This window comes from Taeniopygia guttata, chromosome 12 (genome assembly GCF_048771995.1).
Source record: "Taeniopygia guttata chromosome 12, bTaeGut7.mat, whole genome shotgun sequence".
NCBI classification, from domain to species: Eukaryota; Metazoa; Chordata; class Aves; order Passeriformes; family Estrildidae; genus Taeniopygia; species Taeniopygia guttata.
This window is the reverse complement of record NC_133037.1, coordinates 17,126,427-17,139,526: the sequence shown is the minus strand read 5'-3', so window position 1 is coordinate 17,139,526 and position 13,100 is coordinate 17,126,427. Positions and strand designations below refer to the sequence as shown.

Genomic DNA, 13,100 nt, shown 5'->3' with positions numbered 1-13,100 from the left:
GCAGGGACACCTTCAGTTAGACCGGGTTACTCCAAGCCCCATCCAATCTGGCTTTAAACACTTCTCGGATGGGGCAACCACAGCTTCTCTGGGAAACCTGTGCCAGTGCCTCACCACCCTCACAGTAAAGAGCTTTCTCCTAATATCTAATCTAAACCTACTCTTTATGTGGAGCATTCCCCCTTGTCCTATAACTCCATGCTCTTAAGTCTCTTTCCATCTTTCCTCTATGTTCCCTGCAGGTACTGGAAGGTCACAGTTAGGTTACCCCAAATCCTTCTCTTTACCAGGCTGAACAACCCCAGTTCTCTCAGCCTTTCTTCTCCTTCCCTCAATTCATCTTGGCACCTTGCTGGTCTCTGGACTGTTTCCAGCAGGTTCATATCCTTCCTAGGCTGTGGCCCCAGAGCTGGATGCAGTCTTCCAGGTGGGCCTCACCAGAACGGAGCAGAGGGACAGAATCCCCTCCTTCCCCTGCTGCCCACACTGCTTTGGATAAAGCCCAGGGCACAACTGGTTTTCTGGGCTGCCAGTAGCCATTGCTGGTTCATGCCCAGCCTCTCATCCACCAGCAGCCTCAAGTCCTTTTCAAAAGATTAACTGACCTATCTTTTAACTTAATTTTATTCACAACTATACCTGAACAGGCTTAACAACTGAGTCGACAAAAATTGCTTGCTTTTAGTAACATAACTTTAGAATAGGTACAAGTTAAAGGAGTTACTGAACTGGCACACCGTGTCACAAAATCTTCTTGAGAACATGAAGTCAAAACAATTGCTCTCTGATTCCCACAGTAGGCAATGCCCTCTGAAAGCATTCCTGCATCTTTTCAGCAAACATTCTTCACTTTTGGCTGCCCTGAGGCAGGTTTGTGATGGGATACTCTAAAATAGTTCACTTTTCTTAACAGCAAAGGAGGAAAGATTAACTTTTACAGAGATTTTTACATACAGAGTTAGCCTGCATCTGAAACCAAACTAGACTGGATTTTCCTCCAGCACACACCACACACTCCTTGATTTAGCACAATGGGACAAACCCTTGTTTTTTTAGAGGTATGTGAAACCTCCATGTCAGAGAACACCTTTGATTTACACTGAAGTTTAGTTGGTCCAAAAAGACCAGACAATGTATATACAAGCCTTAGAATGAGTTGAGACGGTTCCTTCAGAAGTTAAAAAAGGAAAGATTTTTGTCTTTCAGTAGCTTGGTATCTGTGTTCCAACTTGGGGAACTTAGGTAATTAATTACCCAACTAATAAGGTATTTTGGGATGAAAGGTGGACTTTGACTTTAAATCACAACTTTTTTATAGACCGACAGTAGCCCAGAAAACTTAAAACCTGTTAAGAACAATTAGAGACCTTCCATAGTATCACCTCCCTCAGAGAGGAATTCCTCTTCTACAAAAATATATCACAAAGTAAAGACAAAGTGAGATTGGAACCTATTAGCAGGAGTCTATTGAACCATTGCAGAACTAAAATCAAATCCAGTATAAAGGATCATTACGATTTTGCATTTTATTAACACAAATAAATGCTGATTTTAGAGTTACCAATTTATTTTAATTTCTTCATTTTATTTGTAGGTTTCCATTTCCTTTAAGGTCCCTTGAGGAATTAAGCTAGAAAATCAACTGTGCTATGAAATCATAGGCAGCTCTACCTCCTGGAATAGTGCATAATGTAACACAAAATTACAGACTGGGCTGTGAGCTAAAGACTGTAGATTTCTGCAGCTGCTGAAAAAGCTTTTGAGTGAGGACTCATTTTGGGAACAAGCAAAACAAATAGTGAAAATCCCTGGTGCTGGCTGAGCAATCTTCCCCCTCAGAGTCACCCTGTCCAGCACCTCAGTGCGCAGCACAGAAGATGCCCCAGCCCAGGAGCAGCCCAGAGGTGCTGCTGCTGCAGCCAGCCCTGCTCTGTGCCCCGAGGGCCGCATGTCCTGCATGAAGGGCTGTGTGCACTCTGCTCCTCCCCTCCTCTGCCCACAGCTCTGTTCTGTCCCAGCAGAGCAGAGTGGTACACAAGGGGAGCTGTAGGGTACTGCTCTGCAGGGCTCACTCATCCCAATCCCCCTCCAGCCTTTTTCAGGAGCAATGGTCCTTAACACAACTGCTCTGCCTCTGCTGCAAGTCCACATTTTGCTATTTCATTAATGAGGACAAAATAATTTGTTCTTGGGATGGCAAAAGGTCGTTTTTCCTATTCTGCTCAGAAGTCTTGTGCCAGAAGAGGCCAAATTACGTTGTCTGGTTTTAATTTTGTTTCTTTTTCAGAAAGAAAGCATAGAAGACATCAGTGTCTTTGTTCCTGATCTTATAAAGCTTGTTTCTTCACAGCAATAACTAGGTTGGGGTCAATGCAAGGAGTCACATGGAGACTTACCAGACTAGGCATTAATCTCATTAAGCTTCCTTCTCTCCTCTGAGCACCTCTCTTGGGTCAGAGACATATCCAAGCCTGGGGATGCAACATTTCCAATGCAGTGCACAACTGCAGGAAGAAAAATATGCTAGTCACAGGCCATTCACCAGCAAAGGACACATTAGGAGGTACTGCTGTGCCAGTTTTTCTTCCCTCCAACCAAAGCGTCCCCCAGAGGGCTTTTTTGATTCCTTCCCCAGGCCTTGTGCACTGAGTTAATCTCTATGCGCATGTTAAATAGTTAAACAAAAATTTGCAGGTTTTTATTTCCTGGCTGCATAATTAGTTCAGCAAGGATTTCATTTATGTCCTTGCTTTGGGATAAAAGAATAAAGGGACTTTTTGAAGAATGCAGAGAAGTGGGTTTTTCTGTGATTTGCAACATTTGAAAAAACAGTGTCTTAGCTTTACAGCATAGCTTTTGACTTAGTAGTGTTCATTTGCCTCACATTTCAATACACTGTTTATATGTAATTAAGTGGTTCTGCTGCCTTATCAGTTTCAATTGTAAATTCAACTTTTATTTATTGAAATATTTTACATATAGAAGACTAGCACTTTTCATATATGAAATAATATAACAAACCAACGTTCTACTCAAGGGAAAGGCAAAAATATGTAGCAAAATACAAGTCATACTAAAATATCAAGGATGGGATAGTGCTACTTTTTTTTATAATTCTAAATAATTGACCTGCATACCTCACAGTATATTTGGCAGATTTTAAGAAATTGTGTGTATTGATTAGAAGAGCAAAAACAAGTGTTCTGTACAATGTTGTCTGCTTCCAAAAAGCCTTTTTTTTTTTTTTTAACCTTTTCAATTTAGAAATCTGTGACATTCAACGGACATTTTAAAGATCTACCAAAAAAAAAAACACCTTCTGGTTATTTAATGTGGGGAAGCAATAAATTACAATATTTTGTCACAGGAACTGGCAAGCTCCTTGCTTAGAATTCATGCAAAATGAATTCTAAAACAGGTACATAATGAATTCTGCACTATCTGATCTGTCCTTTGTTTTCTAAATACTAATTTTTTTTTTTTTGTACATATTTATTTATGTTTAGCTGAAGATGATTTCTGTCTTGCTATCTTCAAGGGTAGAAATTCCAGCCACTTTTGCTGGGATCTACCTAACAGTTTCTGTCTTACCTGTCACTTGACTGGCCTAGGAAATTTGCATCAGCCCCTCACTCTGAGCACTGCTAGAAAATTTATCTACTTGCTGTGTGCTTTAGAAACCTATCAATATATGAAATAAGAAAACTACAGTGGAACAGCTCTTGATCTTTTTGGAACATTTATCCTGTCAGCAATAATTATAAATAAGAAGTTTAATTGCAGATTGTTTCTTTTACCTTGCAAAATCTCATTGCCATCACTTACTGCTCGTGTCAGTTATGCACAACTTCATCTATCACTGTGATCAGAATTGTTTCTGGAGCGTAGGACATCCCAAATCCTACTCTGCAAACCTGAATTATAAAGGTGGTGATGGGCAGGTGCTGAGGCAAAATGTACATTTTCCTCCTTCCTGTGCATTCTGTAAGATGAACCCCAGGGTAACACTCCCTGCTGCAGATGCCAGTGTATTGCTAGGGAACAGGCAGAAGGATTTTCTGGTTAGAACAGCCAGAGTAAAGGTACAGGAACACATTCTGCACCAGTGAGCACTTGCATTTGAAAACTCTTTACTAACTAGTGCTTGGCATCTTTGCACAACAAAATCATTGCATGGGCTCCAGGCTTCATCCCTTGAGAAAAAATGTACTTGAAAGAGAGAGAGGTGCAAAAAGTCTGCACAAGAGATTTCTGCTTGCTGTACTAACACATATATTCACCAACACTATTCACTTTAACAGTCATATAGAAATAAGGCTCTGTTCATTAAAACACATTAAAACACTTCACAGCTGCCAAGTATTCAAGCAGAATGATCCTCTTATATTTTAGAATTCAATAAGAAGTGTTATTAAACTTGATTTGACCTCAGCATGATTTTTTTGTCTATGAAATACCCTTAAGATTTTTAAATCAACAGTGACAATAACTCAACGAACACAGTAAAATACACACTGTGGAAGGACACAACTGGCAAAGAGCTACTGAAACACATATGAGAGGAATGAGGATTCTGAAAATGCACTGAATGCAATGCATTCTTGAAAAATATTCCAGTTTCTCCTTCCTTTTTTTTTTTTTTTTTTTTCCTGAGTCGCCTGGAGACTTTTGAAAGAGATGAAGACATGCAGGAGTTGTACTTAACAACCAGCAGGATATGACACAAAAAAAGTGGTTTTGCTATTCAAAATAATTCAGCATCTAGGAGGAGAAAAATCACTTCATGTAATGGCTTATAAAGTTTGAGAATGCAGAATTTGTGACTCACCATACACTGCCTTCAAACTATGTTCATACAATATTATATAACACTGTGCACACTCACCTGTCAGAGTTAATTATGAGTCAGGTATCTCTTCACATCATTCATTTCCTTCTCACTTGAGAGCTGACTTTCATTCTTTACTGAAATAACCCCTCTCACAAGACAGTGATTAGTCTGACAAATTGATAGAATAAAATACCTTCAGCCCCTTTATGGGACCTTCTCTAGCATTCATGACAGCTACAGCTAAGTGCAATACATTTTTTGGATTCTCTTATTCTTTTGTGGCAAACAAGGAATGTCTTAAATAAGACAATCCCAGCATATGTTTACCTGTTCAGTTTCAGAAACCCCCACATTATCCTTCAACATTTAAAATTCACTTTCAGTACAAAACCCTAAAATATTAGGAAAAAAAAAAAAACCTCACTAGGAATACAGGGAGGAGAACTTAACACTGTGCCCAGCAGAGCTCTCTCAATAAAAATAGGGAAAAAGGAAAGCTCCTATTTCACCTTCTAGTGGGAGGTTATCTAAATATATCCCTTTGATATAGGGGAACAATACTGAGCACCAAAATCATCTCTGCCTCTAATCCAGTTGTCCATAGATTCGAGTTCCTGAGCTTCACTGTCTCCATCTGGATCGAGATCATGACTTTGTTGGATGTGTCTGTTCAGAAAAAATTAATCTCCCCAAGGTTGTAAGACAGCTCACCTTGAAAGTCCTGTTGTCAGGGCATGAGGAACAAGGCTCTGCACTCCAAGTTTGGCTGCACCGCCGCCCTCGCTGCCTCAGCCTCTGGACTTGTATGGAACAAACAAACACAGGATGGCTTAGCTCTGAGGACACCAGCTGTCCTCAGACATCACAGTTATGGTGACAGAAAAACAGAAAAGACAAATGAGATTAGTCATCACATGAGATACACTTCTGCAAGTCTTCAAACACAAGATCTTGTGTCATGCTAACATTAGGGAATTTCCCCACTTTGTCCCTTAAGCAGAATGCAATAAGAAAACTCCCCTCTCCCTTCTCTACTAAATAACCTGCTTTGTTTTATTTTCTCTTAAAAAATATTTTGTTTTCAGCTTTGTCAATCACTCTGAGTTTGTGTGCTAAGCAGTCATGTAGAAAAAAATACTTTTCTTTGTTCAGTCATGTTATAATTGTATCACAACTGAACCATGATGTGTCAACAGTTGTGTGTAACTTGGAAAAAAAATAATATATCCACTCTCACTACTAAGATTGGCTGAGGAGGTGACTGGCATTTTTTTTAGGATCAGGTATATTAGGCTAAATTCACAAATGTCATATACCTCCCAAAGATAACAGCAGCAAACTGTTCCCTCAAGTGGGATATGTGCTTTTGTTTCTTCTCTCTGTGGGTTCATGGTTTAGTTACAGAGAGCAAAAATTTGTCTATTACAACATAAGATGTTGTCATACATTAACATATTCCTGACCACAGCTAAATCCTGGTGAAAAGATCCCTTGTAATACTGTAAAGACACTTGGGCATAAATTATTAGGCAGTTTACACTTAAATACAGGAAGTCTAGCTTTAACATGATTGGTAAATTGTACTTTAACATAATATTCCAGACACACCCTATGGGCTCTGCTTCAATCTCTGAGAATTGCATGAGGGCTGCATGGGCACCTTGGTGCTCATAAATGTCTATATTCACTACACTTCCCATGTTCCTAAGAATTTATGCTGTGGACAAAGCTATATATCCTACCAGATAGTCCATTTTACCAGAAAGTCTGCATCCCTCCACCAAGAGTCACGGTTTGGCTTCTTGCCCAGTGGAAGAGAGGTGAAAGCAAACACAGTCAACTCTATTGGCCATAAAGGGAGCAAAAGTAACCCAACTTAAAATAAAAAGAAAGAATGAAAAAGTTCACCTTCCCAGGTCTGTTGAAGAAAATTCTTGAGACAATTTACTGTCCTCACCAGAGGAGAGAAACTCTGAATGATCAGTGGGCAGAACTGCTCATAGCCAGTCAAAGGAGCTGGATATTCCTCTCACAAATACAGGTGTCCACACAGAGCAATGGACGTGCCTGGTAAGGAAAGAAAGCCACATCCTGGCTCTTGTATTCTGCTGTTGCATCTACAACCACCACTCCCATCAGAAGATAAATGCCACTAAATGGAAAAAGTTTTATCTTTCGGACTTCATAACCACTATGTTAGAAAGCTGAAGGTGAAGTATACAAGCTACTCATTTGGAGCCTCAGTCTGTCACTATTACCTTTACTCACCATTCTGCAGCTTGCAGGCTGTGGTTCACACCACCTGTCATTCATCAGCAGGTTTCAGAAGCACTGTGTATTTCACCAATGTGTCTTTAGACCTCTATGCCTTTCCTACCTCAACAATAATTTAAAATTCTTTTCTTAGAAACCAGCAGTATCAGAGGTTCACTGTAAGAGAAGTCACAGGAGTCGTTTAAGATTTTCATGTATGGGAGAATACTCCCACTCACATCCTGAAGAATGTGGGGAGGTTCAAACAAAAGGATCTGACCACATGTCTGAGACTAAACCAGCAATGCATATCTTTTTCTACCCACACCCTGCTCCCAAAACTCAATCTGTTACAAAACCAGTTCCTTTCCATCTGCAAAGTTCACTATTTTATGTTATCAGTCTCATTCAGAGTCCAACAGAAAAAGCAAGAAATGGTTACTAGCAAAGAGTGATGAATCTTGAAATTATTTCAGTCCTAGACACACAGAGAACACTGTAATTTTTCTATAGAAACATTTAGGAATACAAGTCCCTTCTGACTATTCCACTGACATTGTATCCTTAGACTTTCATCCTCTCTCAGATATTAAATTGTACTGAGCTTCATTCTGTAACACTGTTGGTAATGTTTTCAAATGCTGTGTGCAGGGTTACTGTACTCTGGGAAAGTGCTAGTCAGGAAATTATGTAAGAAATTAACTTTATTCTGTTACTGCAATTCTGGCAGTCTCCCAGGTCTTTATGTCATTGGCTGCATGTGATTATCAACAAAAAAACCTCCAGCAATCTTCTTGCCATGACTGTAATTAATTCCAGTAGTCAGGTACAGAATACAATATTTGCAACAATATAAGCCCAAAATTTGAGGTAATCCATAAGAAAATCAGCAATACTTCTGGATGTTTCACCAGTCTTATTTAAAACTGCCTTTTTCCTTACATATTGTTTTTTCAGACATTCTTTTAGTTATACCTAAGAACATTTACATTAGCAAGATGGAACCTGTTGATTCCAACTTAAAAATACCACATGATTTTAAAATAACTTTTTATTTTTATCTCTCCCCCCTACCCAAGAAGAACTGTCTGCTTGTTAAAGACCATCATCAGTTGTGACTCTGCTTGTACTCTGGTATGATTTCTTCTATTTATTAATGAAACTGTTTGCTTTCAAATGCCATTTACCAGTTTCTTCCCTGATGTAACACTGTATATTCTTTTCTTTGCCAAAAGAAGTGGAGTGGTTTGGGGTGTAACAGGCCACTAAAACTGAGATCTCTACTGGTAGGATTGCTTCTGAATAGTTCTGTTACAAGTCATTGTGAATTTGACAATGGAAAGCACTGCCAAAACAGGGAAAGCTGTTCAAAACCCCAGATTTCATTCTAGGCACATTACTAAAATCACAGGCTGCTTCCTGCTTTTTAGATAAAAAATACAAATATTTGCAGGGAGAAGAGGAACTAAAACTCATTCACTTTACTTATTTTTTCACCATCTAGGCTTACATTCAGCCACGTTTCACCTCTGAGACAAAATCCTGCATCACGGAAGAGCAAATTCAAAGCCATTCATGTGAAGTTAATTACATTTGGTCACTCCAATAACACAGAAGTACATGAGGTGGTTACAGCTGGGTAGTGCAGTGTGAGACAAACTCTCAGAATTCAGCTAAGAAACCACTGAGCCTGTGCCTTACTGCTGCCACCACTGGTTTTGGTCCACCTCTGCTACCAAAGAACCAGGCACAGCTGTGTGGAAAAACTCTGTGCTGATAGTGGGGCACAGCCTGCTCACCCCTGGCCAAGGGATGTGCTCTTTGCTACTCTGCTTTCTGATTCAAAACTGGAAAGGGGTTACTTCCCAATATGCAGCAAAACATAAAGAAAAATGAATAAAATGTCTTCAAATGTGCCCATGGAAAATGGACAACACAAGAACTCTCAATACTTTGTTATATTGCAAGAGGCGGGAAAAATGTCTTGAAAACAAATAAGATTCATTGCATTGATAATTTTAAAAAGAATTATGATTCTATATTTAGAAAACAAGTCAGACACTGGATTTCAAAACCATATGTGGCAAACATTAAAGGGAAAACTGGATAGGATTGTTAAGGCAGTATGGGGCCAAGAGTTGCCGCTTTTTTTTTTTTTTTTTTAAGCTCACCCCAAAGCACTGGGGTGGGGGGGCAGAGAAGTTTAACACAACTTTCCTCTGCAACTACTGCTAAAGTTAGTTTGACTGGCAGTATGCAAAAACTGACAGTGCTGGAATGATGCCGACAGCACCAGGACTAGCTGGGCAGTTTTGGGACAGTCTGCAGTGTTATTGCCCATTTTTGGCTGGTTTGTAAATAAAAAGGAATTTTCAGTCTTATTATTCCAGTGTAATTTATGAGATAAATAGAGAATATATGGGAGAGCAAGACTTCCCTTGGAAGTGCGTGAGAGGTCAATAAGCAGTGCACATTAGCCAAAATTTTACTGCCAGCAGTAGAAAACCTGTGAGTATATTGTCAACATAAATAAAAATGAATGACCTGAACATGCATTGTTACTGTTTTCTTCTAAATGTGTATGCCAAGAATTGCAGAAATGGTCTTGCTCACAGCCCTGAAAAAAATTACTTCATTATTAGTTCCTTCCTTTTTGAGAAAAGATTATACCTAATGAAACTTCACAAAACTTCGAGAAGCCAAACAGCAGTGTTGCCAAAAGGGGTGTGGTCAGGTTGGTACTTACTCTGTCCAAGCCTTTGCACAACCAGAGCAGCACTTCAATATTAATTGTTAGAATGCTCAAATGAGACAAGCGAACAGAAATCTGACAGCCAGATGCTACAAACAGTCCTCTCTTCACACAGATCATGTATTGTCCCATCACTGCTTTTCACCAGTATTTTCAGGCTGAATGGTATAACTTAAGTTGCATGTTCTCAACAAGGATTACAATACAGTACCTATTTACAGAATTAAGTACAAAGGTAAATGTGTAGCATCTGAGAAAGAGCAGATCATTCTTTTGTAAGATTAAAAAATATCTTGGGATTTTTATTTGTAAACTATGCCATGCAATTCCTTTATTTCCTTTTCATCCCAGTGTTTCCCAAATTCTTTGTCCTTCACAAGATTTTATTTACCTCAGGGGAAAACTCAGTATTTCTACTGAACACCCATGACAACTTGGCAGGAGAGAAGAAAAAAGCATATTTAACTAATTGAACCTAAAAGTTTCATTTACAGCCTGAAATCGTGCAAAGACCCTAAGAGCAAGTGATCTCTTAAAAAACCCCCAAAATCTGCACTGAGGTATTTGGAGCCACAGCTTGTCTTCTGTCTTCCTTTTCATCACCCTAGAGCATGTGGCTCCTTAAAAGGATGTCTGTGCAATCCTGCTCTTCTCCAAGATGAAATACTAGAGGGATCAAGACCTCACAGGCCCCACCACTGCCTCATCCTCAGGCAAAGAACGAGGACGTGCACAGCTCCTCACAATGCTCCCATGGGAAGATTCCTACTAAAGGAGTCAAGTGAGTCAGTCGGGGAACAGACCAAAACCTGGCACCCTGGGAAAGAGATTGCAAAGCCTTGGACTCTGGAAGGACAGAATATATGGATTTAGTTCATTTGTTTGCCTTCTCAGCAACACGGCATTCACAGCTCATCCAGAAATTAAAGCAGTTCTGGTCATCAGTCCCCTTAGCACAGCAATAAAATCTGGGCCCACACAGAGCTGGAGAAATGGGGAGCAAACCTGCACATGTCAGAACCCCAACAGAGAGTTCACAACTAATACCTTGATATTCTCCTCAAAATCAGTCAGCATAGTTACATTTCAGAAATGACAGCTGACTGACTGATTTTTAGACTAACTACCCTTCTTAGCTCTTTCTGAGGCACATTATAAAACTGGAAGCATTAGATAGCTTGTGTACGTGTGCATAGAGAAAAGTATCTACCATTTCCCTAAGACATATCAATACAAGATGTGCCTCAAATGAGTTCCTTCATCACTTTCTGGTGGTTTTAAGAGATTACACAGTATGCTCCTACACCTGCATAAACATGGTATTTATCTGGGCACTGGGTTTCATTCTACAGTATTTTAACTGCCAGCTGCTATTCTGAGAGAGAGATAATGAAAATAATTAACAGGCAGGACATTCTTCCAGCTGCTAATGCTGTAAAATAATTACTCAGATGTCATTCCAGAATTAGATTTAATACTGATTAAGCACTCAATAATAATGTGTGGCGAAAGACAGACAACTGTAACAGAACAAAGAGTGCCAAGAAGCGCTGATGTTTGTCTGACTGGCTTTCTGCCTTTACTGATGGCAGTCGATTAAAAAGCATTTTTTGCATGCAGACAGGAGTTTTGTGCACCTTCTTTCTGCACTTCTCTCACATCTCTGTTAATAGTGATGTGCTTTCATTAGCTATGGAACAGCAGTAGCCAATGCCACAAGCCAAGGCACTCTGAGGTGTGTCAGGAACAGATGGTTCCCCCTCACAGCACACCAGGGAGGCTGGCTGTTCTACACAAAAATATCTGTTCACACCTGCTGGGCAAGCCAAGGAGACAGTCATCAGGACGTTCAGATCCATTCCATGTACACAGGGCACTTTCATGGGTGGAATCCTCCCGGTTTCGGGTTTTACACTCAGTTGTCAGAAGAGGTGGACCCCTCCCTGAGGCTTTCTCAGCCCCAGGAGCTGCAGGGAAGTCCCCTGTCACTGCTCATGATGGAACAGAAGTTATTTTAGCCTTTATGAGAGCCAATCATTCAGTATAGGCTTCTGATCAGATATTGATACCAGTGGTGTTGCTGCTACAGACACTAACTCAGTCATGTCTGGAAAAACAAACCTTCCACAAGTGTTTCATCAGCCAGGATCTGCATCTCATTATCACTTGCAGCTTGCCCAGGCTCTGGAATTAGTGAATCCAAGTTAATCAAGGTTCTCTGTTTAGCAAAGAGATCAGTTCACAATTAAAACTACATTTCTAAACTGGGAGTTGAACATTAACATGTCTGTAGGGCTTTTTAAGCTGCAGTACCCAGAAGTTGAAGCATAAATGGACTTGAACACATTCCAGCAACTTGTATAATTAAAAAAGATACAAAGTGCTTTAAAAATTTAAAACTGCAGCCCCACATATGTCTCAAACTCTGTCCAGTCACCCACATAATCACATCCACCCTAGTACAGTTATGGACTTCAACTTCAAAAGCATTAAACTGATTCTCATCTGTGACATATTATGTTGACTTTGTTGAGAGCACTATTAGGCTGCTGCTACTTGAAATCTTCACCAAAAACTCTCCGAGTTTGTTTTAATGTCACTTTTGACACACTGACAAAGCCAGAAATAGCCAGTGTTCTGTAAGAGCTAAGTGTTATGGATAGAGTAGATCTTAAGAGCTGAAAGCACTCAGTACTTGGATGCAGTTCCTGGTAAAGCTTCAGGAAGCTTTCATTAACGGTGTTAGATGAGTAGGTAACACAACTTTTCTATTATACAGTTATTAAGCTGACCTTTCAGTACCTGCAGAATCTTTGAACATCTGTAAAATACTTTTTGTAAAAGTGAACTACCAATTCGGACTATTACAAGGTGACTAGATTCTATTTTTCTTCTGGAGGAACAGGTGCATTGTGTTCTGAGTGTTTGTACACTGCAGCTAAACCAGCCTGGAGGCTGCACTGACCTCTGCTGAAGTTCAGCACTGCAGGGCAGTGTATAAATGGTCTGTTCTGGGACAAATGCTTAAAGCTGAGGTAACTCCTCTCTGAACTTCACATACTAGATGGGAGCCAAATCAGCAGTCTGAAACTGTTAATAGGTACCAGTTAAACTCATTTTCTTCTTCAATTTTCTTCTCACTCCTAGTCTAATAAAAGTACAGCCCTAACACCTGAAATATTGTTCTTTTCTTCCAAAACTGCATTTGTATTATACTGCTGCTAATGTAGAGCTACTGAAAATTATGAAATTCATAATTATTAT

At 39.7% G+C, this 13,100-nt stretch overlaps 2 long non-coding RNA genes across 2 annotated transcripts in view; one reads left to right on the top strand and one right to left on the bottom strand.

Annotated features, from left to right (window-relative positions):
* Positions 1–326: 326 nt before the first annotated feature.
* Positions 327–13,014, top strand: LOC140684931 (uncharacterized). Its single transcript, XR_012057952.1, has 2 exons — positions 327–866; positions 12,302–13,014. It is a non-coding gene; the product is annotated as an uncharacterized lncRNA (long non-coding RNA).
* Positions 4,341–13,100, bottom strand: part of LOC140684930 (uncharacterized) — a 57,259-nt gene continuing 48,499 nt past the window's right edge. The window contains exons 4-5 of the long non-coding RNA XR_012057951.1: positions 6,740–6,898; positions 4,341–5,680 (exon numbers count right to left, since the gene is read on the bottom strand). This is a non-coding gene — a long non-coding RNA (uncharacterized lncRNA). The remainder of the gene's footprint in view (positions 5,681–6,739; positions 6,899–13,100) is intronic.